This window comes from Maylandia zebra, linkage group LG20 (assembly GCF_041146795.1).
Source record: "Maylandia zebra isolate NMK-2024a linkage group LG20, Mzebra_GT3a, whole genome shotgun sequence".
NCBI classification, from domain to species: Eukaryota; Metazoa; Chordata; class Actinopteri; order Cichliformes; family Cichlidae; genus Maylandia; species Maylandia zebra.
Genome location: NC_135186.1, coordinates 36,111,770 through 36,136,687, shown reverse-complemented (window position 1 = coordinate 36,136,687; position 24,918 = coordinate 36,111,770). Strand labels below are relative to the sequence as shown.

Genomic DNA, 24,918 nt, shown 5'->3' with positions numbered 1-24,918 from the left:
AACCAGAAAACAGAAATGGCCCATTTGTTATGACCCATCCTGTCATACTAATATTCACAATAATTTTACAGTGTTCACTTCAAACCTCTGAACTGAACACAACGATTGATGCAGCTTCCATCACAACAGTGAATGTGGGTCTGGCAGAATAAACTGTGTGCCCACTTGAGGTTTCTGGGTGACAAAATGTGAAGCCAGCAGCTAGGAGCTCACTGTACAGGACTGTTTTCTCACATACAGTTACTTTCACATATTGAGCAGCTGCCACCACAACAGCGGATGTACAGCAAGAACCTTTTACATTAGGGTGTAGTTTGTAAATTGTGACCAATAGCAGCCAATGATTCAGGTAGTAATGCTTACCAACATTGCAAACAAACTCCTTCTGTGAGCCACAGGCCCAGTCCTCCCATTTTGCATTTAGTAAAAAGTTTGCTGCCACGCAAGGCTCTGGTCCATTGGGTTCATTTGTTTTCCAATATGTAAATGAGGAGTTACTTCCATCCATCCACTTCCAGGACTCTGTGAAAAGGCCGATCCACACCCTTATCCCTGGAGGTACCAGGTCATCTATCTTCTGGTTCTCTGTCATGTTCCTCACACTGGCCAGGTCTGTGTAATGAAGTCTGCAGTAGCTCTGGGCGTTCGCCCATGACGCTATAATGTCAATGAAGACAAATGTCCTAGTCGACCCTGAAAACAGACCATACTCAAGTGCTGTGTACAACTGTAAATGCATTTGTAAGTCTAAACAATTAGGCCGTTGTTGAAACATCAATAAAAGCACAGAACAGGACCTGTTTTGTTCTAAGCTTCTAGTTAAGTTGAAAATCCTCACCTGTGTTATTAGAGCAGACGAATCTGAACACATTCGTACAAGGGTCATAAAACCACGGTCCATCAAGCATAAATACGCAGTATTCTATAACCCATTGGTTATCTGGTTGTTCAGGTGACCAGTTTCTGAACTCACTGGTTTCTGACGTTGACCACTGCCAGCCAACGATGTCATCATACAGCCCGATCCAGGCTCTCTGAAAGCACCAGTGGGTTTGTTTCATTAGACATAAAATATATGAGTTAGGCTGTCAGATTATCAGTAAGCACTGATATATACAGTATAAAACATTTCATATCTTGTGATATTTTGTAATTTAGTTCTTTAATTTTTTCCATTTTTATTTATAAAGATTAATACAAATTAAGAAAATCTCAATTAATTTGTAGATTTTTGCATCACAATTTTTCTGTCAAAAAGATTTTCCACTTGACAAAAATTATATTCAAATATTTGTAAGTTCACAAGATCCTAACGCTAACCTTATTCAATTCAATTCAAAATGGTTCATAATAATTCAGTTTTATTTTTATAAAAGCAAATCACAACAACTGTTGCCTCAATCTGCTTTATTATACTGTAAAGTCAACGATCAGATGACCCCATGTGAGCACTTGGCAACAGTGAGAAAAGAAAAGTGATCTTTCAAGAAAATATAGTTTAAATATAGTTCAGTACCATAAAATTTAAATAATGTACAAAAACTAAAGTCCTACTGTCACAAAAAAAGCCAGAAAAATAATTTACATTGCCGTTTGTCATGGTGGTCATTTTGCTTAAATCTACTGTGCTGGTCAGCATCTGCACATCCTGCATGTCGTCTATAGTAGCCAGGTCTATGTATTTGTCTCTGCAGTAACTCAGCGCTTCAGTCCAGTTCTTCTGTTCATAAACAAACTGGTAGTGATGTTTGGAGGCGATGGCACACAGGCCTGCAAACACAGTAAATAAATGAGTTTAGCTTCAATGCATTTCTGTGTAATCTATTCTGTTGGCAGAAAATTTGTGTCAAGAGTAAATATAACGCACTAATGCATCATCTTTTTCATTTCTGTGAAGAAAAACAATGAAAGTTGAAGTCCCTTAGAGTTACAGTAATAATCTTCATCACAAGGATCACACTTAAATATGATGATGGAAACGTAATAATTCAGACTTGCCTGATGCCGCTATGATGAACAGAGCTTTTTCCATTCTTGTATATTCCCTGCTTTCTCCTTTGGTCCGACTGTTGTGACATGACTTCTCATCTTCATCCTCATGCAAAAGGATTATGCAAGTTACTTCCAAGGAGGCGATGGATGCATGTGTGTGTGCAGAAGTCAATTCAAAACAAGTCAAATCAGTTTTCCTTAAAGTCAATCATTTGCATGAGGGCGTCCTAGCTAATTAGGACATAAAGGGGGCGATCGTGGCTCAAGAGTTGGGAGTTCACCTTGTAATCGGAAGGTTGCCGGTTCGAGCCCCGGCTCGGACAGTCTTGGTCGTTGTGTCCTTGGGCAAGACACTTCACCCGTTGCCTACTGGTGGTGGTCAGAGGGCCCGGTGGCGCCAGTGTCCGGCAGCCTTGCCTCTGTCAGTGCGCCCCAGGGTGGCTGTGGCTACAATGTAGCTGCCATCACCAGTGTGTGAATGTGTGCGTGAATGGGTGGATGACTGGATATGTAAAGCGCTTTGGGGTCCTTAGGGACTAGTAAAGTGCTATACAAATACAGGCCATTTACCATTTTTTACCATTTTAAAGGAAACCTACTTACACCCCATCTAGAAAAACATGGATGGAACAGAAGTAATAAGATTCACAGATATTTTATATACACTTTTATACCACTTCATGAAAAAGGTAAAGCCTTCAAATCACACAAGCACGAATATCATGAGATGGGCCGGCTCAAAACTGTGTTAAGGGTTCAAATATCGAGGAGGGATACAGGAGGGATTCAAAATCACGTGTGGGGAGATGAACGGTCACACACTCAGCGTCGATCTCCACCCAATAATACACAAGCAGTTGTTTTTATAGCATCAGGGTATTATTGATGGCGCCCCCTCATGCGTCAAAGCAGACACAATACATGCATAACTTCCAAAACCACAAATGTTCTGGTAACGACTTTTGACACAGTTTGAGAAGAACATTTTCTTCACCTCCAAGCCAGGTGCTTCCAGCTCATCTCGCTCTTGCTTCTCCAAAACCTCAGATGCATGCTCTGCAACAAAACTGTCAATTCTGCAGGCACTTTGTTTCACCTCTCACCTCGCCTACTAAAGCTCCCAACCAGACAGAGGCCACTCTCATATGTGTAACCATCTAACTAAAACTATACATGTATATATTGAATAAATGCTTTAATTAAATTCCACTACTCAAAGCTTAATAAAAAGAATATAAAAGAATAAAAGATAATAATGAATAACCTGGTTATTCAAATAGCCTCATCCAGACAGCTCCTCAAAATAACCAGAAAAAATGCATACTTTACAGAGGAAACAAAGACATTTCAGAAGTACACTTCCTGACTTATTCTGAGTCATCTGTTACCAAGCAAACTCAAACGCAGCAGGTTGCTGAATACCCTCAGGCCTTTATTCAGGCCTGTTTCTAGATTATATGTGATATATGTATTGTAAGCATGTATGCAATCCTTCCATAGCTCTAGGCCACTTTGCTCAATAGATCGGCCGGACATCGCGCCGGATGAAGCTTCTGACCATCAATTAACTGACCGAGCTTCAACTCTTTAACCCTTTAAGACCTACCATAGAACCAAGTCCATCAGAGCTTATATTATATTTTTACCTGCTGTGGAGCCATTTTTGGGAGCATTTCAAGTTGCTATAAATCAATACAACCATTATAGCCTAAATTTTAATAATATGTCTGCATTAAGTGCATAGATAAATAAATAAATAAATAAATCGTTTTTTTTTAACATATATTTCTAGTTAGAGAAATTTAAGAGGCTTATCCCTCAAAACTGTAAATACAAAAAAGTTGCACAAAATAGTTTCCCACCACTTCATAGTTTTACTTTTGAAATACACCAATTATTATACACTGCAGGAAAAACGAAAATTAGAGTACCACTTCCCCTGCCGGTGACAGACGCCCTCAGACGTCGGTGCGTTGGTGGTTCTTTGTGTCCGGGGATGGGCGTCCAGGTACACACCGGCTCACTCCTTGGCGGCCGCTTATCGGGGCCTGGAGCCTGGGGCTCGCTCGGGCCACTTCGGGGGTGGGGTGCCCCCGGCCTCTCGGCCTGGGGCTCGGTCACTCAGGCACGGCTGGCTGCCGGCAGAGCTCACGGGCGCGTCACTGCAACCCCCCCTGGCTTCTGCTCTGCAGCTGCTGAGTGAGCCCTCATCTGGGACTCTCCTCAGCTCTTTCTGGGACAGTGGCGCGGCTGCCCCTCTGTTGGTCTTCCTTGGTCTCTTGTGTTCTGGGGGCCTCTGGATGTCTGGAGTTTTGATCTCCTGCATACCTGCTTCATGCCCTGGAGGACGGGGCTGTGGCCCCCCCACACCCTCTAGCAGATCATTACATGAAGGAACCTTTTAAAAAAACAAGCGCGTCCATGCTCACAGGTGTACGCACCTTCCCCCAGTCAAGTCTGTCCCGTATTCAGCAAGTGAAAATAAAATAAACAATAAAGGGTGAATCAAATGGACCATTACGGCAAGGCTGGGATGGTCAATTTGGTAAAGTAAATCCGTTGGGCATCTTTCTTCACCTTTAGACAATAATTCTGATGCGAAAGAGCCAAACGGGACAGGCAAAAAAAAAGGGGAAAAAAAGGGGGAAAAAAAAGATATTGAGTTCTTCATCACACGTGTGCAAATGTAATATTCAGAAAAGACCTACATTTCAGCGTAGGGCCCCCATGTGTCACATGCCAGCTACTGCACCCTTTGAAATGGTTTCAATAGACTAAAATACATCATGATCAAGGCAAGCAAAAAACCGCATGTATTAAAATTACAGTGAACTGTCACCAAATACCCAGCAAACGTCTTGTGTTTTAAATGTTAACAGGTAAGAATAAAACTATGTAAAACTATGCAAAGACATCATAATTAGATTTTTGTTTTGTTTGGATGATGATATTCACACAAAGCATAGAATAATATGATAATATGGCACAATAGCACTTGAAAGGTCAAAGGCGAAAGCAACATTTCTTGAATTATTTTCACACGATGCTCTTCTTCTTCGTTTCCTCGTCCTTGTGGAAGACCGATCCATCTGACTGCTTCCTCCAGCTCAGTTTGACGTCTCCCTGTACTCCCTGCTCCTTCAGCTTCTGTTGGATCTGACACACACAAATACTTAACATTACTCAGACAATAATATACACTAAATTCTTCAGAATCTATTTTTAAGAGAAGATATTTAAATTTATCTGACTCAGCCTAAGGTACATGAGCTGAAGGAGGTGTCTGTGCAAACAAGCATGACAAAACATTTTGTGTAGACAACTTTAATACACAGATGAAATCATCTCTAATAGTCAGTGTTTTGAATATTGAAGAAAAATGTATTTATATGCTGTAATAAAGCACTTGTTTAGTGATCAAGTAGAAGTAATACTCTGCTTTAAGTTTGATTTGAGAAAAATTCTTGTTTCTATATTGTTGTGAAGCAGATACAGTCGACTGGCAGTTTCAGTGACACATCACGAGGACAGACCCAGAAGTAGTGAGAGTCTTGAGATGTTCACACAGTCGTGCAACTGAATCCAGCCAGATTGTTAGGTCCACATTCAGTGTTGTGATAAAGCTGCAATTCAGTGAGAGCTTCAATTTTTAAATACATGCACACATACACAGATGTATGTGTGCATGTATAATCTCTCTCTCATGTATATTAATAAATAAACATGACTTGCCTGGTTCAGCGTGGCTTCCATCACATCAGGGTGGGTCAGATCCAGACCGGAGTTTATCAGGTTCACTTTCACCACTTCCTTGTAAACAGGTGCTTTTAAAATAAGAACAAATTGTTACATCCTTCATCAGCTGGTATACAATGTACTCACAATTCGAAGTTTTTAACTCCAGATCCGAGCTGGCCGAGTGAGATCTTGAGGGAGAACAAAGGGAAGCGGCGGCCTAGAGGGAAGCGAGCCGGCGTCAGGAACAGGCTGAGAGCTCGTGCACACCGCACACCTGTGCCTAGCATCCTGCTCGCCAATGTCCAGTCACTGGAGAACAAGCTTGACGACCTCAGGGCCAGCATAAAGTTCCAGAGAGACATTCGGGACTGCAATCTCCTCTGCTTCACCGAGACATGGCTGAACCCAGCGGTGCCGGACCACGCCATCCAGCCGGCCGAGTTCTTCTCGGTTCACCGCATGGACAGGACACGGGACTCGGGGAAGTCAAGGGGAGGCGGCGTGTTTTTAATGGTGAACAACAACTGGTGCAACAGTGCGAACGTTGTTCCTCTCACACGCTCCTGCACACCAAATCTGGAACTACTGTCCATCATGTGTCGTCCTTTTTATCTACCTCGGGAATTTACATCGGTCATTGTAAGTGCCGTTTATATTCCACCACAAGCGGACACGGTCACCGCCTTATGCGAGCTGCATGAGGCACTCACACAGCACCAGACACAACACCGGGACGCTGCGCTTATTGTGACGGGGGACTGTAATAGCGCCAACCTCAAACGCGCAGCGCCGAACTTTTATCAACACATCACCTGCCCCACCAGAGGTGAAAGGACACTGGACCACTGCTACACTACGGTCAAGGACGGCTACAAGGCACAATCCCGCCCTCCGTTTGGCAAATCTGATCACGCCGCCATCTTCCTCATGCCAAAATACAAACAAAGGCTGAAACAGGAAGTTCCGGTTCAGAGGAAGGTCGCGCGCTGGACGGATCAATCAGTGGCCGCGTTACAGGACGCACTCGATGAAGCGGACTGGGCCATGTTCAGAAACAGCTCCGATGATGACGTCAACGTGTTTACGGAAGCGGTTGTGGGATTCATCGGGAAACTAGCGGACGATACCGTGGAGACAAAGACTATCACAACGTTTCCCAACCAGAAGCCGTGGGTGGATAAAACCATCCGCGACGCTCTGAGATCCCGCACCGCTGCCTACAACACGGGACTCACGACGGGGGACATGGACCCGTACAAAGCCGCGTCATATAACGTGCGGAGGGCGGTAAAAGAGGCGAAGCAGCGCTACGGGAGGAAACTAGAGTCACAACTCCAACAGAGTGACTCTATTCAATTCAATTTCAATTCAATTTTTCTTTATTGTCCCACAAGGGGAAATTAGTTTAGCAGCAGGAGGATAAGAACAACAGAACAATACTATAAAACAATAATAACAATAATAATGATAGAAAATTCAAGGACAATTATTTGCCATTAAGGAGACAAGACGCAGTAGGGATAAAAGAGACCTGGAGTCTTTTAGTCCTCCTCGGAGGTACTCTAAAACGGCGGCCGGAAGGCAACAACTCAAACTCACTGTGAAGTGGATGGTTCACACAATTAATAATAGAATGAGCCTTTCTAAGCACGTTTCTATTGTAAATGGCCAAAAGTCCATCTTGCCAGCGCCCTGAAATTTTGCTAGCGGTTTTTACCAGAAGTCCCAACCGATTCTTATTCTTCACCGTCAGGTTACCAAACCAGGCAGCGATACAAAAAGACATCACAGATTCGATAAAACTTCTATAAAACAAAGACAACATCTCAGATGAGACATTAAAAGATCTCATTTTCCTTAAAAAGAACAGTCTTTGTAGGAGCCTGGGTCGGGGACTAAGGACAATAACGGACTATAAAGCACCAACAACCGGTATGACGAGCGCGGCCGTGACTCTGGCAGACGAGCTGAACACTTTCTATGCTCGCTTCGAGGCTGCAGCTAAGGACTCCAACGATGCTAATGCTAGCGGCGCTAACGGCTGCAGACAGGAAGATACTGCCAGCACCGGAAACGTGCTCGTCATCTCCGAGCATGAAGTAAAGAGAGCCTTCAAGAGAGTGAACACCAGGAAAGCAGCAGGACCAGACGGCATCCCAGGTCGTATCCTAAGAGACTGCGCATACCAGCTAGTTCCTGTGTTCACTGAGATATTCAACATCTCTTTATCTCAGTCGGTGATCCCCACATGCTTCAAAGAGTCCATCATTGTTCCTGTCCCGAAGAAACCCCACCCTGCTTCTCTCAATGACTATCGCCCTGTAGCCCTCACCTCAGTAGTGATGAAGTGCTTTGAACGCCTGGTCAGAGACTTCATCATTTCTTCACTACCAGACACACTGGACCCACTACAGTTCACTTACCGTCCAAATCGTTCCACAGACGATGCCATCTCTCATCTCCTCCACACATCACTCACTCACTTGGACACTAGAAGGGGGAATTATGTTAAAATGCTCTTCATAGACTACAGCTCTGCATTTAACACCATAATTCCCTCCACACTCACCACCAAGCTGGAGCATCTGGGACTCAGCTCATCTATGTGTCAGTGGATCTCCAACTTCCTAACTGGCAGACCACAGGCAGTAAGGATGGGCGGACATGTCTCAGCCTCCACCACTCTCAGCACTGGAGCCCCCCAGGGGTGTGTTCTGAGCCCCCTGCTGTACTCTCTGTACACATATGACTGCGTGGCCACTACCAGCTCCACCACCATCATCAAGTTTGCTGACGACACCGTCGTGGTGGGCCTGATCTCTGATAACAACGAGACGGCCTACCTGAAGGAGATTAGGAATCTGGAGAACTGGTGCCAGAGGAACAACCTCCTTCTAAACGTCAGTAAGACAAAGGAGCTGATAGTGGACTTCAGCACTAAGCAGGAGAGGAACTACCAGACCCCCGTCATCAACGAGTGCCCAGTGGAGAGAGTGGACAGCTTCAAATACCTCGGAGTTCACATCACGCAGGACCTGTCATGGTCCTGTCACATCAACACCGTGGTGAAAAAGGCCCGTCAGCGTCTCTACCACCTCAGACGCTTGAGAGACTTCCAACTGCCCTCCAAGGTGCTCAGGAACTTTTACTCGTGCACCATAGAGAGCATCCTGACGGGAAACATCTTAACCTGGTTCGGGAACAGCACCATGCAGGACAGACGAGCTCTACAGAGGGTTGTGCGGTCAGCTGAGCGCACCATCCGCTCCGAGCTCCCTGACCTGCACTCAATCTACAGCAGGCGGTGCTGGACCAAGGCCAGGAAGATGGTGAAGGACCTCAGCCATCCCAACAACAGACTGTTCTCTCTGTTGAGGTCAGGAAAGCGATTCCGCTCCCTGAAGACCAACACAGAGAGACTGAGGAGGAGCTTCTTCCCGCAGGCGATACGGTCTCTCAATCACACCACCACACAGTACTGACCCACACATATGGTTCTTACACACACACTGGACTTTCTGGACATTGTTTCACTTCATCACTTAAATCACTGCTGCTGTTATTGTGTATATATTTATTTTTACTTCTTGTGTATTTTGTTCATACATTCTTATATAGTTCTATATTGTGTATTTTGTTGTACAGTTATTTTATTTTCAATTTAATTTATATATTTTATCTTATTCTTTCCCAGTGTGTTGTACAGTTATTTCATTGTTAACCTTAATTTATATTTTATTCCTTCCTAGTTAAATTTACCCTTTTTAATTTTTCATATTTATTTCCTATCTTATTCATAGCCTTTTCCTTTTTTGTTTTCTTTAGGTCACGAGCAGTTGTCCAAGCATTTCACTACATATCGTACTGTGTATGACTGTGTACGTGACTAATAAAAATTTGAATTTGAATTTGAATTTGAGCTCTATCTTTCACTTGCATTTTCATATTCAGATTTTAAATACATAATTTACTTGCAATAAAACACTTATGAGTGCCAAAATCTCAGATTAACCTTCCTGGTGTGTTGTTTGCTGTTTTAATTTTATATATAAGCGACAACCAGAAAACAGAAATGGCCCATTTGTTATGACCCATCCTGTCATACTAATATTCACAATAATATTACAGTGTTCACTTCAAACCTCTGCTGATGTGTAATATAAACAACAATATAAGGTGGAACACAGCGTGTCTCTTTAGAAAAATGACTACACAGTAAATAGTGCTGGGTGTCGTCACTGATTTCTATAATCGATTCGATTCAGATTCAGTTTTGATTCAGTCAGAAATATTATAATTCTGATCATTTACCAGTACATATCCATATTTTTAAATCTGTGTATAAAAACAAAGCTGACACTGTGAGACTTCATCAGAGGCATCACAGCAGTTGCTTTTGTGTCAGAGTAACTGAGGACAAAATACAGAAAACCAAAGTTACAGAGGTTTTGTTAGAGACACAATTTGACATAATTTTAAAACGTTTACATTTCTTTGCTATTAAACAGCAGAAACGAGGCTTTCTTGTTAAAGGTCATTTTGGAAAAAAACCTTAAAATGAAACAAAGGCCAACAGCACTGAACACAACGGTTGATGCAGCTTCCATCACAACACTGAATGTGGGTCTGGCAGAATAAACTGTGTGCCCACTTGAGGTTTCTGGGTGACAAAATGTGAAGCCAGCAGCTAGGAGCTCACTGTACAGGACTGTTTTCTCACATACAGTTACTTTCACATATTGAGCAGCTGCCACCACAACAGCGGATGTACAGCAAGAACCTTTTACATTAGGGTGTAGTTTGTAAATTGTGACCAATAGCAGCCAATGATTCAGGTAGTAATGCTTACCAACATTGCAAACAAACTCCTTCTGTGAGCCACAGGCCCAGTCCTCCCATTTTGCATTTTCTTCAAAGTTTGCTGCTTCCAGGACTCTCTGAAAAGGCCGATCCACACCCTTATCCCTGGAGGTACCAGGTCATCTATCTTCTGGTTCTCTGTCATGTTCCTCACACTGGCCAGGTCGGTGTAATGAAGTCTGCAGTAGCTCGTTATAATGTCAATGTAGACAAATGTCCTAGTCGACCCTGAAAACAGACCATACTCAAGTGCTGTGTACAACTGTAAATGCATTTGTAAGTCTAAACAATTAGGCCGTTGTTGAAACATCAGTAAAAGCACAGAACAGGACCTGTTTTGTTCTAAGCTTCTAGTTAAGTTGAAAATCCTCACCTGTGTTATTAGAGCAGACGAATCTGAACACATTCGTACAAGGGTCATAAAACCACGGTCCATCAAGCATAAATACGCAGTATTCTATAACCCATTTGTTATCTGGTTGTCCAGGTGACCAGTTTCTGAACTCACTGGTTTCTGACGTTGACCACTGCCAGCCAACGATGTCATCATACAGCCCGATCCAGGCTCTCTGAAAGCACCAGTGGGTTTGTTTCATTAGACATAAAATATATGAGTTAGGCTGTCAGATTATCAGTAAGCACTGATATATACAGTATAAAACATTTCATATCTTGTGATATTTTGTAATTTAGTTCTTTAATTTTTTCCATTTTTATTTATAAAGATTAATACAAATTAAGAAAAAAATGGTTCATAATAATTCAGTTTTATTTTTATAAAAGCAAATCTTCTATAGTAGCCAGGTCTATGTATTTGTCTCTGCAGTAACTCAGCGCTTCAGTCCAGTTCTTCAGCTCATAAACAAACTGGTAGTGATGTTTAACATCTGAGGCGACGGCACACAGGCCTGCAAACACAGTAAATAAATGAGTTTAGCTTCAATGCATTTCTGTGTAATCTATTCTGTTGGCAGAAAATTTGTGTCAGGAGTAAATATAACGCACTAATGCATCATCTTTTTCATTTTTGTGAAGAAAAACAATGAAAGTTGAAGTCCCTTAGAGTTACAGTAATAATCTTCATCACAAGGATCACACTTAAATATGATGATGGAAACGTAATAATTCAGACTTGCCTGATGCCACTATGATGAACAGAGCTTTTTCCATTCTTGTATGTTCCCTGCTTTCTCCTTTGGTCCGACTGTTGTGACATGACTTCTCATCTTCATCTTCATGCAAAATGAATATGCAAGTTACTTCCAAGGAGGCGATGGATGCATGTGTGTGTGCAGAAGTCAATTCAAAACAAGTCAAATCAGTTTTCCTTACAGTCAATCGTTTGCATGAGGGCGTCCTAGCTAATTAGGACATAAAGGAAACCTACTTACACCCCATCTAGAAAAACATGGAAGGAACAGAAGTAATAAGATTCACAGATATTTTATATACACTTTTATACCACGTCATGAAAAAGGTAAAGCCCTGAAATCACACAAGCACGAATATCATGAGATGGGCCGGCTCAAAACTGTGTTAAGGGTTCAAATATCGAGGAGGGATACAGGAGGGATTCAAAATCACGTGTGGGGAGATGAACGGTCACACACTCAGCGTCGATCTCCACCCAATAATACACAAGCAGTTGTTTTTATAGCATCAGGGTATTATTGATGACGCCCCCTCATGCGTCAAAGCAGATACAATACATGCATAACTTCCAAAACCACAAATGTTCTGGTAACGACTTTTGACACAGTTTGAGAAGAACATTTTCTTCGCCTCCAAGCCAGGTGCTTCCAGCTCATATACCAATATAAACAAATAAAAGACAATAATGAATAACCTGGTTATTCAAATAGCCTCATCCAGACAGCTCCTCAAAATAACCACCAAAAAATGCACACTTTACAGAGGAAACAAAGACATTTCAGAAGTACACTTCCTGACTTATTCTAAGTCATCTGTTACCAAGAAAACTCAAACGCAGCAGGTTGCTGAATACCCTCAGGCCTTTATTCAGGCCTGTTTCTAGATTATATGTGATATATGTATTGTAAGCATGTATGCAATCCTTCCATAGCTCTAGGCCACTTTGCTCAATAGATCGGCCGGACATCGCGCCGGATGAAGCTTCTGACCATCAATTAACTGACCGAGCTTCAACTCTTTAACCCTTTAAGACCTACCATAGAACCAAGTCCATCAGAGCTTATATTATATTTTTACCTGCTGTGGAGCCATTTTTGGGAGCATTTGAAGTTGCTATACATCAATACAACCATTACAGCCTAAATTTTAATAATATGTCTGCATTAAGTGCATAGTCATTACATAAATTGCAAAAAAGTGCAATAAACTACAAAAGAATTTAAAATCGTTTTTTTTAACATATATTTCTAGTTAGAGAAATTTAAGAGGCTTATCCCTCAAAACTGTAAATACAAAAAAGTTGCACAAAATAGTTTCCCACCACTTCATAGTTTTATTTTTGAAATACACCAATTTTTATACACTGCAGGAAAAACGAAAATAAATATTATAGTGCAAATTTGCAAAAAAGCCGCATATGCATCAAAATAAACTATTTCCAGCTGTGCATTATGAGTCCTAAGCATCCCAGAAACGACACAGAAAGTCATAAAGTCAAAGATAACTTTTAAAAACACCAGTATAGGCTCATGAGGCCCTGATGGTAAAAAACTACATTTCTGCGAAAATGACATCACTTCCGGTTTTCGGGCAGGTAATGGCGGACATGCGATAGTTCATGCTGATGTCTATTCCAACATAGGAAGTGTTACAAACAGCTGATCGGCAAAGCGTGTTTCTGGAATATTATGTTTTTGTTGCTGCAAGTGCTTTTTATGCAGTTTTTGCAAAGCTGTATGTGGAAGGAAACTGTGACCGAGGACAAGCTGATGGCATGAGATGTAAGTACAGCTCCTCCGGTTTCATATGGAAAAAAAATTATTGTGCTAGCTTACGTGGTTGCAGTGCTACTGGGATTTAAAAATAGTTACGCAAAACGGAGCGTGCCCGCTCTGATTGGTTTTAAAGGGTTAAAAACACCAAAATGCAATGTGTATAAAATGATTACAGTTGCTCCTGCAATGAAAGATTATTATGTGATTATGCTAACACCTGAAATACAGACTTTAATGTAATATCAACAGCTCCAATAAATGCTTTAATGCAATGATTGTTATGTGGTTCTAATGCAATAATAATGACTTAATGCAAGGTTAATTAATGCAATGATAATACAGGTAACAAGTAACAGTGAAATAATTTGTTTTATCCCACAACTGGAAGGTCCATGTCTGTAGGTTCAGCTGTGTCTCCCTCCTGTGTTTTGTTTCCCTTTGTGTATATAAGTGTGTCTTCTGTCGGGATGAGAATATTATTTTACTGTTACTATTCATAACCATTATTATTACTGTTGCATCACTTATGATTTATCATTTCATTAGAGCATTTATTGAAACTGTTGATGTTACATTAAAGTCTGTATTTCAGGTGTGAGCATAATTACATAACAATCTTTCATTGCAGGTCCAACCGTAATCATGTTATGCACATATTGCATTTTTGTGCTAATTAAAGAGTTGAAGGTCGGTCAAGTTAATTAATGGTTTGCTCCTCAAAGTACAGCTATTGAAAGGATTGCACGCATGCTTACAGTACAATTTACCACATATTATACATGCTGTCCAAAGATGGAATAAAGGCCTGTGTGCCCTGTGGTATTGAAGTTTGCCTGGTAACAGATGACGCAGAGGGAGGTCATGCACTAAGGTTAAAACACAGACACACAGTCTGCCTGAATACACATACACAAATAAGTGAAGTGCAGTAAGTGATATAACAGGAAGCATCTGGCGGGTGGCGGAGGAACAGAGGAAGGAACTGTTCTTTTTTTAGAATATGTCCTTGGCAGAATTACTGGAACATGCATGTGTTTTTTATCTGCGTTGACGCATATTACTCGTCATCAACTATGTTATATATATGACACCCCATTTATTGTTCGGAGGAGATCGAGGCTGATGTTTTGCAGAGCTCATCTTCCCACATATATGTGTTTTAATAAAATCATTGTTTTGACGCACAATGGACCTTCCGTCGTATGTCTCTTTCCTCAAACATGAATCAGGACACTTCTCTCAGTGCTTGTTGTTGGTTCATCTGCTTTTCATGCCCTGTGTTTCATGTTTTCTTGTTTGTTTTGTTAGTTATCCCAGTTCAGGGGTCCGTTCTTCGTACCTCGCTTACTACATCCAAGATCAAATGACACATCCAAGATCAAATCATCGCGCTAACTTTGAGCTCGCTATTCCAGTTCTTCAAACACACCTGTTGTTGATGATTAGTACAGCTGGATGAAGTAATGTGAGATCACTGGGTGGCTTAACAGGGGCTACGCATCGAAAGTAGAAACATTGATCGGCAACCCTTTGATTGGTCGGCGAAAATGTCGAAGGAGCGCGCTCGGTATTTTTCTGCAGCAGAGGAAGAACTCTTGATTGAGGGATTTCAGGAGTTTCAGAGTTTAATTAAAACGCAAGGGAACACTGCAAAGGCTGCAGAAGCAAGGAGAGAGGGCTGGCAGGAAGTTGCTGACAAATTAAACTCGTAAGTAATTTAATAATAATAATAATAATGGATTGGATTTATATAGCGCTTTTAAAGGCACCCAAAGCGCTTTACAATACCACTATTCATTCACTCCCACATTCACACACTGGTGGAGGCAGCTACGGTTGTAGCCACAGCTGCCCTGGGGCAGACTGACAGAGGCGAGGCTGCCATATCGCACCATCGGCCCCTCTGGCCAACACCAGTAGGCGGTAGGGTAAATTTATTATATTACACTATATTATATTATATTATATTACATTATATCCTCTTTCACATTAGAGCCACGACAGGACCCACTAGAACATGGGAACAAGTAAAAGTGGAATATAAGAATATTCTACAGAATGGTAATATTTATCACTTATATTGCTTTTAGTCTCTTGAAAAGAGACCCTGAAATAATCTGTTTGTTTATAACAGCAACCAAGAAAAGGGCAGAGCAAAAAAAGACAGGTGGTGGTTGATAGGTTTGTAGCCTGAACTTATTCGCTGGAACGTTGAAGACAATACAATTACACAACAAAGCAAGACACGAAGTAGGCAAAGTTCTTCAGCCGTTCCTTCGCTTGACCCCAGTTGCTCTCGTCCATTCTCCCGTAATACTGCTCTTTTATTGAGGTTACATGAATATGCATAGGTTCATTAACATATGACGTCTACATACACACAAAGAGTACCTTGCCTGTGTGTGTGTGTGTGTGTGTGTGTGTGTGTGTGTGTGTGTGTGTGTGTGTGTGTGTGTGAGGTCAAGATGTGACCCTGTGAAGACTCTCCAAAGCTGGTGCCAGGAGTCTAGCGGGTCCATCTGAACAAAGGGCTCTTATACTTAAAGAGATGTACGTGTGTTTGCTATACCATATATCAATAAGAGAAGATACGACCTCTCCTAGGAGGTGTGTGATCTATGCCAGAACACTCTGTAGAGGAGTGAACGCACTCCCCTCTTCATGCTACACAGAGTTGTTACAGACCTCCTAGGATGAGACATTCTTTCAATATACAAATGATTATATACTTCTAAGCATATATGAGTAAATATTTCTAAGCATAAATGACAATCAACAATACAAAACCTAACATTCCCCCTTTTGACAATTATGCTAGAAAAGTTCCCAGTTATGAATACCTCATGTCTGACAGTTTCAATACAAACCTTTTTATACTCAGCATATGTCAAATCACCCTAGATTACTGAAAAAGTACACAGTTTAACAAATGTGTTTGCAGTTATCCCATTCCTCATTGATCTCATCCAATGGCAAACTGCATCCTACGAGCAAACAAATGAATTGTTAATGGTCAAAAGAGAAATTAACATTTTCAAAAACATCCCAGCTCTGCGGTGATCACTCATCATCTGTGCAGAGTGGTTTGAGTTCTGCAGGGCGTCATGAATGTCTCTTCCAGTTGTTTCCATCACTGTCCATAGGACCAGAGTTCAAATGTATGTAGAATAAACATTCAAACATACCAGTTGGTTTTGTTGTTTGTCAACATGGGTCTCAGCTATCTCCAAAGCTGCAGACCTCTCAGCACTCTAGTTTTATGGCCTCTACCAACCCCCATCACCTCACTTCAGGCCTTCGTCCTGCGAGGGGGATATTTATGAATCCTCCATTGTCCATGCTCTGCAGAAAAACCTCTCTGTGAAAAGGGTGCTGGATTCAGTTATCTTACTGCTGTTGTGATCCCAGCAGCCTTCAGAGTGTCATCGTATGCACAGTATAGTGGCACAGCATTAGGTGATGTTCATAGGAAACTGCTGTCATCACCACCATAGCTTCTGGTTCCTGTGCTTTTCACAGAATCATGATGCCATCCTCGAACTCCCTCTGCGCTGTCGATGGAGCTTGGCACGCTCCCCTCATCCTTCAGGTGTCCGTCTGTTGTCCACAATCTCCTCTGTTGGTCTCTGGAAATCCCCTTTGGCACAGCTCTCATTCCAATGCAGTTTCATGGTCCTTGCTGTGGCTCCAAAGTCTGGTCTCATGATGGGCCCCAACCAGCTCGACCTTTGACCTCAACCACTGCCTGGGCTGTCAGCTATGCCTGGAATGGTTCTTGCTTCTCACTGGGCCTCTTAAGATTTCTCAGGAGATCCCTTTCAGCAATACTCTGACTGCTGCACCTGTATTTCCTTGCTAGGAGGAAAAACTTCCATTTGGAGAGCATGTCAACAATCATCAAACCACATTTTTTAGTTCAGTGAACTTCACTTATAGGCCATCAAAGCCTCATCTGAACACGGATGTACGACTTGCATAGGTTTAATACCTGTAAATAAACGGTTAATCATAGAAAACATTATTTCATGTTAATCCTGGACCCCTCCTCTTGACTCATGGACACTCCCACGAGTCAACCCATCAAACCTGGATCCCTGTCCTAAAGAAAAAGGTTAGCTAGATCATGTCCCAGGCAACATCAGGGCATCTCCGCTGGAGTAGCTCCGTAACCCTGCAATAAAAGATGTTAGCGTGTTTTGCATATTAAGTTTGCTTAACACCTGGCTCTCCCAGGAGCCTGCATACACACCATCGTGGCCTGGAAAGCAAAATCTGGAAGTGAAATCAAACTTCACACTTGTAAATAATTGTATCATAAAAGTAATAAAGCATTCAACATCAGCAAGACAAGTGTCATGTGCAGGTTTTCCCAAATCAGTAAACTACAACTATTACCCTAATTTGCCTCAGACATGGATCATCCCATGTGCTCAGTTAACATTAATGTAATCGGTGACTGCCCTTAAGCAAAGTCACTCCACTCATATATTACTATGGGTTCAAAAGTGGCCAGCAAATGAGCCCATATTAAACTATCCCATAAACACTGCATCTCTTATTTGTTTTTCCTCATGTCACTTGTCCGCTTCTGCTGAATCCTCTACATGCATTCTTAGAAAAACAAACATTAGCAATACACATTGACTGTGGTCAGACGCAGGTCGACAGGTTCCAGAGGTGCCATAAAAAGACCATAAAGTTAGCCATCCATTGCTGTGGAAAGAAGTGACACTAGTTTTCAACACAGGAAATTTCTCACATGTTATTCACATCATCAAAGTAACCTTCACATTTTCCCAACAACACAGTGTAACAGCACCACCACTCATGACCTGGAAACACAGTTTCTTCACATATAAACCCAGAAATCCTGTAGTAGGAAAAAACATCAACCAGTTGTCCTGGTATAAATCACGTGATCAAACCACATGAAGAACTGTAATGCTGTAGAAAAGAAAATGCAAATGTTAGCGCTGCGCAGGTGTATACACACTTTCTCACAGTTTCCTCTGTGAGCAACACAAGGTAGTGAATAACACCCCTGGTAGATGCACAGACACAGAAAGTGGCACTTAAAAGGTTAAATCATCACGCAACCTCGAATGTTGCTGTCATCTTTCTGCTCCTGTAAAAGGAAATACACATAGATTCATCTGCACCTTTGTCAGGTGGGGGTTAACTCCGCACAGTCGTGTTACATCAGTAAAGTCTTGTCAGCTTTTGTCAGCTTTTACCAGTCAGTCAGTCAGTTTTTTTCTTTCTTTCACTCATTCATTCATACATTCATTCTTTCTTTCTTTGCTGATAGTGGAACCTATCGTCGCATTTAGTTTCCACTCTCAGCAAAATGACGTCATTTCAAAAAGAAAAAGAACTTTAGCTCGGAATACATCGCTGAATCCTTTTTGGACAGGAACTTACTTTCTAATTGTCCCAAATAAGTGGCTTTCTCCAGAGCCCATTTTAATGTGGAGAAACTCGTAACAATTTCCTCGACGACGTGTCGTACAGCACTTTCTGTTCTAATCGTGCAGATCTGCTCAAACGACAGAGATTATCGAACAAAACTTTCAGTGCACTGTGAAAGTATCAAAATAAAAAAGCCTTGTTAAGTCATGACACAAGCTCCTCATCTCAGGAGGGTAAATCATACCATTAGCATGGTTTATCATACCATCATACTAATTGGCAGGCTCAACTTCACAACAAAAGGAAAAATTTTCAGCTAGATTCACTCCAAACCAACCATCAGCTGCACAACACACAACATAACCCTAATGTCCTATTAGCTATGAGTTTAATCCCCAGGTCTGTGCTCTTCACTCATTTAGGCCACAGATTTTATTCAGTTTTCCTTTTTCCCTTCATCCTAAAACATGTGACATGGTGTCATGAACTTCACAAAGGAAGTTTGTTCTGACGTATCCAGAATTGTGTATCTAGGTACAGGATTCACTCGCACATCAAAATAGGGCTTCGGAGTTGACGTCACGCCGCAATGCATTGTGGGAGCGCGGCGGCATTTTCGGGGTCTACGAATCAAATCAAACACACTGTGTTGGAACGACGATTACAAGATGCTTAAAAGCAGCTTAAAAGAGAATGGACTGTATAGAGACCGATTGCGTCCAGAGGCGAAGCGGCGGTACTTGCAGAAAATAGCGTGCATTGGAAATGTGGACCCGTATGAAATACGGCCGTGGAGTAGAAACCCTGAAGACCAACCGCTATTGACGTAGCCTGATATATTTCATACCTTATCTGTGGAGTCAGCGCGTACAAGTCGTCATTCAATCAAAGGTAAGTCAGCTCGAGTACAGCGAGTGAAATGCGTTTGATTTCCCTGCAAACATTCAGATTACTGCAGCATAAATTCATTCATGAGGGGAAATTACAGTGAGAACATGTGGAGACTGTTAGGTGGATAACATAGTGAGTTCAGTGCATTGATGAGACACTGTCCTGAAGGATTTAGTTATTCTCTATGGTTAAAGAAATTGCAATGATTTATTAATGTTTATTATAAATAATTCTAATTATACATCTTGCTTCCATATTTGTATCTTGTGTCACTGAAAATACATTTTATTTTAATTTTATACTTTGATTAATGACCTGCAGAATCTCCTTAACATATTAAGTGATTCATAATTGTCACTTTATGCTTTCTCCATCTCTAAAGTGATGACATCCTTGCATTACATACTTTAGGTTCATTTTCTGCAGGCAGGTTTCTGACAGAACAGACAGATTTAGACTATAACATGCAGCGTTCTATAGATGGACACATAAAGAAATGAAAAATGACATGTATGTGCTAACTTTCTTGACACTTTGTTACATTTATGATAAAGTAGATTAAACACATTTGTGTCGGCCTTGGCTCATAGTTCTTGTCTTTAAATGAACTTTGTCTGTGTGTGTTTCAGGTGCTGCACTCTAAGACTGAATGAACCAGCATTGCAGCCATGGGTCACTGTGAGCATCACAGGGAAGGTTGAAGCCGCCCGCTGCACCTGTATGGCCGGAGTCGCAGAGACCTGCACCCACGTCGCTGCTCTTCTGTCTAAAGTAGACGGAACAGTGTTGATCCGTGGCACAAGGACTGTTACAGATGAACCTGCATACTGGGTTTTGCCTGGTAATAATACCAAGATACACCCAGAGGTTGGCCATAAGATAGACGACTTCTCTTCAGCTGCCCAAAAAAAGGCTCTTGATCAAAACATACACAGACCATCTGTAGTGACGGGTAAAAGGAGCCGTCCTCAAAAAAGAAAAACCCCACCTGCTACTGTGGAGGAGTTGTCACTGCTATAATGCCATCATGTTTTATCTAGGGGTCTAGATGTATGCCTGTAGTGCACTGCTGTGTAAATAATTTGCATTTACTGAATATGTACTGACTGAGTCCCGCTGTTCAAAAGTTGAATAAAGAAACTAAATTATTTTGCCTTTTTTTTTTTTATTAAAACCACTTTATAGAACATCACATCAGTAACAGTGTAGAATCCATGTCATTTACAGTTTACAAATGACAAAATGTTTACACCAAATCATGAGTGTTTACATGATATCACCCACTACTAACATTACTTTATTTACTGTATCTTTTGAAAAAATAACAGCACAAGACTAAAGAACATTTAACAGGAGCAGGTTTCATTCTTCTCTGGTTTTATTATCACACTGTTCACCAAACGCAGCAAACCTTCACCATCTTATCCAGAAGGGTCACCTCTTCACCCTCACATGGAAGAAGTAATCTGATTGGCATGGTGGTTTGTTTGAAGCAGGTCCCTCGTGTAGCGCTGGAAACCAGTCATGATGTTTCATCCATTTCATCGGCTGGTTTGCTGCAATAATGCCAAATAATTAGCAACTCTATAAATAGACGGTAGTTCTGCAAAATCACTCAGTAGGATGTTTGTTCTAATTTGCTATGAGCTCAGAGCGCATCGAAAATAAAACTAATAGGCTATAAAGAGTGATATGAACATATTTAGAACTTACCGGAATGAAACTGTCTGGAGCACCAACAGATATTTGGAGATGGAAGAGAACTGCACGTCAGCTCGTCTCACAGCTGCTATCCAGGCTAGACGCCTTCGTTTGGTAACATCGATACACGAGCTGCCTCATGTCGCTTCCAGGTTGGGAAAGCATAAAAAGACAATCCAACCTTATTCCCGTGCCGGTCGTAAGATCGAACATTGCAGCCGAGCACACAGCAAGTACGAACCATGGCTATGCTATCGCTCCTAGCTTAGACCCCCAAAATGGTGAATCGGGCCAAAATCCTTTCCACGCCCACCCCCGTGACATCACGCTCCGAAGCCCTATAGGAAACTCAGTGTTTTAGAGTCTCCACTCAACACACAACAAACTCCAACACATCTCATTCACTCGTGCTAAAATTCAGTCACCTTTCCTTAATCTAAGAACGATCAACTAATTTGCATATCAGCTATTAACCCACTAAGTTGACAGGACAACAGAAATGCACGTTCAAAATGTTATCACAAAAATAGAATTTCCCTCATACAGTAAATTACTTGTGCTGCATCAATCAAGCAGCAAGCATTTCCCAATTTACTATATCACCGACTAAATTTATTGTCTGATCACTGGTTGGTCAAACCAGAATCTTTTTTTTTTTTCCACAAAAGTTAAACTGTTGTCCTGCAACCTAGAGAGTTAATTGTCAGCATTGGATAAATTCAGTATTTGATAACAAGTGTCTGTTAAATTCACACTATTTTAAACACTGATGAGAGATAACAAGCTAATTTTCATTGCATGTGTGTTTGTGTTATTAGGCAGGTTTAATCAATGTCTGTGGAGCTGCATCTCCAGCAGGGCATGTTCTTAAAGCTGCCTTTCCTACACACTTCTCTGCTATTATTTGACCATTTCTTAACTAATGTGCTATGAGTCCACTGGTCTTTGCATCACACGAGGTGACTTGGACAAGATGATAAACAGACTCACATGCTTAAGATGTTGTCTAATCTTCATGAGCTCTCTTGTGTTTGTAAGTGTTAGTAGGGTTAATGCATGTTCTGCTTGTGTGTGTGATTTTGTATATGTTTCTTTTTTTGTAGTGTTTCAGACTCCTTCACAATTTTCCAACTTAAGCAGTCAGTTTTCTTTTCCCCAGGTTTGCTAACCCAAATTTTGATTTCCCACATTAAATAACAGCATTCCTCTGTGTTTCCACTTACTCTCACTCTGTTGTCCTCTCCCACTTTGACAGTCCAACAGCCGGCAGTTCTCCTTCAACTTTGTCCTGTGTTTCACTGTCTCTTCTTGCCATTTTACTCCAAGGTGGCAAATGTCAAACTCCAACAGTCTCCTCAGTTCTCCTCAAACGTTCTTTTCACATGCACAGTGAAGTTGCAGCTTGTTGTAAACACAGTGCCATTCATCCGATCAGGCAGGATGATGGGTTTGCTCTTCTTCTCCGATGCTGTTTGTCCACACTGCTGCTGCTTGCTGGGACTCTTTGCTCAGGACTTTGCTGCTGTCTCTTTATCTGCCATGTTATTGCTCTTTGGAGCTGCATTCCTTGTCTTCAGGGAGGAGTGAGAGCTTGCTTGTGAGGTTGAGAAACACATGGCGCTGTAAATAAGTCAGCCAGAAACTTGGCCTGCATGTTTCCAATGATGTTAAACTATAACTTTCTTCCGACCGCTGCATGTGGAAAATTGATTCAGGTCTGCTTTTCACCTGAAAGTGACAAACTAACAAACTAAGACATTTTCATTATTATCATCACTGCTTAATCAACACACATCTCTCTCTCTCTCTCTCTCTCTCTGTGTTTTTGTGAACAATCCTTTCTTAAAAGCAGAAAATGAAATTGTAGTTGTTTTTGGCTAATCAACACAAAACCTTTTTCCTATGTTTTTTTTTCATCTACAATACAAATTCTTTCTTCTTCACTCTTTTTTTCTTTCTTTACAATAGCTGGTGACCTGCAGAATCAGCGCTCTCACAATCAGAGGCAATTACTTTTACACAGCGCACAAAAACACTGTGACGTCAGACACATTCACACTCACTTTGTCAGTTGCATAAATAAATCATATGGCTGATGATATGTGCCATGGTGATCCATAGGCAGGATCACAAGTTTATCTAATTATTTTTAACTCAACAAAACAAATAAACAAAAACATGATGCTGATGCTATGAACACTCCACACACATGAGTCAAGATGCAGGAAAACTGCTCACGGAAACGCTGCACACTCCAGTTATCACAGTTATCATAGCTCTGTTTCCCTCTCTTTGAGTAGTCCTCAGACAGCTCTCGATCTGATAATGTGTAGCTTGCTCATCAGCTCAGAAGAGACCGCAACGCAACCTCACACAGTGGTTGTGTGCTTTGCCCATAGTGGCAAAGACTTGCACTTTCATATTCAATTCAGCTTCTCCATCACGTACTTTTAGATGTTTCATACAGGGTTCAGCATATTAGTTGTTTTCACAGGTGTGCTCTATATCTCAACAATGGCTCATAATAAGACGACAGTCTTTCACACAGGTCAAGTGCCTCTATGCACATCATTAGTTTAAATATTTGCCTCTATCACTTCACCTCATATGTCATTGTACTGAATTTGAGCAACCACAAGCTTAATGCAGATTACTTTTAGCAATTATCCACCTCAATTAAATCTATGGTCTGGCACACAGGCTGTTGTCGAACAGGGCAAGCTAAAGAATAAACATTTTGTGTCAGCAAGGGGTGGGGGAAAGCCATTCACCAGAGCATATCTTAAGTGCTGCTGATGTGGGCTGGCCTTCTCCACACGCTCTTCACAACAACAGCTGCTGACGTCACAGACCACGTGTTCTGCTCCGCACACACTCACACAACAACAACAACAACGACGACGGCAACAACGACAACAACACAAAATAGGCCTATCGTCCAGCACAGTCTGGACCCCGCGGAACTTCTCAACGTCCCACAAAGTGGCGGAGAACTCACCTCTCGCTGCACAAAGTAGCGAGGAACCTCTCGCTGCACAAAGTAGCAAGGAACCTCTTGCTGCACAAAGTAGCAAGGAACCTCTTTCTCCACAAAGTAGCGAACTTCTCAACGCCCCACAAAGTGGCGGAGACTGCACAACCACACGGTTATAGAGTCGGGCTCTTTAAACTTACTCGGCGTTGCTTAGCGTGTAATATCAGCCTCGGATCCCGCCGATCGTCATTCATCGAGGAGAAAAGACAGACAGCTAATCCACAGGAACTTCCTGGCTGACGTCAGTCTGTCAACGTGTCCCTCCTCCCCTCGGTGAATGTCGATTCCAGGGAGCCGGCTCTCGAAGGACCAATTAATGATAGGTTTGTAGCCTGAACCTATTCGCTGGAACGTTGAAGACAATAC

At 41.8% G+C, this 24,918-nt stretch overlaps 1 long non-coding RNA gene and 1 other non-coding gene across 2 annotated transcripts; both read right to left on the bottom strand.

The window, feature by feature from the left end:
• Positions 1–394: 394 nt before the first annotated feature.
• On the bottom strand, positions 395–1,766 carry LOC112430107 (uncharacterized). The gene is made up of 3 exons (XR_013094810.1): positions 1,586–1,766; positions 839–1,034; positions 395–693 (listed from the first exon to the last, which is right to left on the bottom strand). It is a non-coding gene; the product is annotated as an uncharacterized LOC112430107 (transcript).
• Positions 1,767–4,677: 2,911 nt separating this feature from the next.
• LOC112430117 (uncharacterized) lies at positions 4,678–11,385 on the bottom strand. The gene is made up of 4 exons (XR_003021923.2): positions 10,964–11,385; positions 10,580–10,818; positions 5,725–5,816; positions 4,678–5,148 (listed from the first exon to the last, which is right to left on the bottom strand). It is a non-coding gene; the product is annotated as an uncharacterized LOC112430117 (long non-coding RNA).
• Between the last annotated feature and the right edge of the window lie 13,533 nt (positions 11,386–24,918).